The 1537-nt window shown below is 28.8% G+C and overlaps 1 long non-coding RNA gene across 1 annotated transcript in view; it reads left to right on the forward strand.

The window, feature by feature from the left end:
• The first annotated feature begins 1412 nt into the window (after positions 1-1412).
• LOC117173055 overlaps positions 1413-1537 on the forward strand; it is a 3501-nt gene continuing 3376 nt past the window's right edge. Inside the window, exon 1 of the long non-coding RNA XR_004467099.1 lies at positions 1413-1448. This is a non-coding gene — a long non-coding RNA (uncharacterized LOC117173055). The remainder of the gene's footprint in view (positions 1449-1537) is intronic.

Here is a 1537-nt window from a genome sequence, read left to right on the forward strand (position 1 = left end):
TTGAAAATCGAAAGAATAAGTATCTCCTGATTCCTTATAAAAAATAACATTTTATTCCCGAGAGATACCGGAAAATTCATTCAATTAAATCTCTCCTCTTCTTTTTGAATCAACGGAGCAGATGTCCAGAAAATTAAAAAAATTAACTTTTATTCCAGCAAGCGAGGATGACCTTCTGCGCAAACAAGACGAAACTATTTAAAAACTTCCCAATAAAAGATTAATGAGTTTTTCATCTGAATCAGGGCCTTTGAGAGTGTAAAGCAGAAATCAACCTAAAACCAAGTCAAATTCAAGTCAAAACCAAAGTCAAAGTCAAAACTGCAACTGTTTGGTTACAAATTTAACAGTCTTGTTGAAAAGTCATACTTTTTGGTACAAAATTAGACTTGTTAGCAAAAAACTAACTTATTGTTTACAATTCTTATTTTTGTGTTGTAAAGTCAACTGCAATCTTATTTGGATGCAAAATTTACTATTTTTTGGAGTTTTTTTTAATTTCTCTTTTTTAGAAGAAATTTCTTCTTTTTTTAATAAAAATGGAACTGTTCGTTTGCATAATACTTTATCATGAGATTTAAAATATTTTAATTTTGATGGCTTAAATTTTAAATGGAGGTTCTGATAATCTTGAAGTTTAAGATGCACAATTTTGGGAGCTTTCAATTTAATAACAAAACAATTATAAGTTCAAAATTCTTCACTTTTAAGTATTTCAAATTAAAAAGTTAAAAATGTATAATGCCTATGAATACGAATTTGAATTTATGTACAAGTATAAAAGATATTGCCTGTCTAACGATTAAAACCTTAATTTGTTTCCTGTTTCATTTACAGGATTTTATCTAAAAGATTGGCCTTCGAAACTAAAATATATTTTTAATCTTAGTAACTCAAAAATAATCGAAATGTCTCGTATGATATCACGGAATTTTCCATACTAGGATTTTTTAACAAGAATTTTTGAACGCTTTTGTATTTCCAAAAATTTAGCAGTATACAAACGTTCATCAGTACCTTCTATTTAATTTTATAAATCGGCATAAACTCAACCAAATTGGAAACTCGATATCCCTGAAAATGCCACTGGTGGAAAAATAGTAGTATACAAAATAAGTCTGAAATGTTCCTAACAGTAAAAAAAATCTGTTCTTTTTACTCCATATTTCTTATTTATTATTCCAAAAAATGTTGACTTTTCTATATATTTACGCTTTTGTAGAGTGCCAGCAAAAAACTCGACCTTCATCAACAGGAAGTAGAACGAGAGCAAAGCCAAATAATTTTGAAAAAATACGCTAATATAATGCAGACTCGAAAATCAATGATAGATAATATTTCAATAGAAAATTCTCATACTGATGACATGCAAAGTTCTGAATCTGATGACACTGTCTTGATTGGTCCCTATGCTGACAGCTTCCCAAATTCTCCGAAAAGGACAAATGGTTGGCATAGTGCTAATTAATGACACTTAATAAATTGAGAATATTTTTAATAACAGTCACTATCGAACCTCTCTTGTCAAACCCTATAA

This window comes from Belonocnema kinseyi, chromosome 5, assembly GCF_010883055.1.
Source record: "Belonocnema kinseyi isolate 2016_QV_RU_SX_M_011 chromosome 5, B_treatae_v1, whole genome shotgun sequence".
In the NCBI taxonomy this organism is placed as follows: domain Eukaryota; kingdom Metazoa; phylum Arthropoda; class Insecta; order Hymenoptera; family Cynipidae; genus Belonocnema; species Belonocnema kinseyi.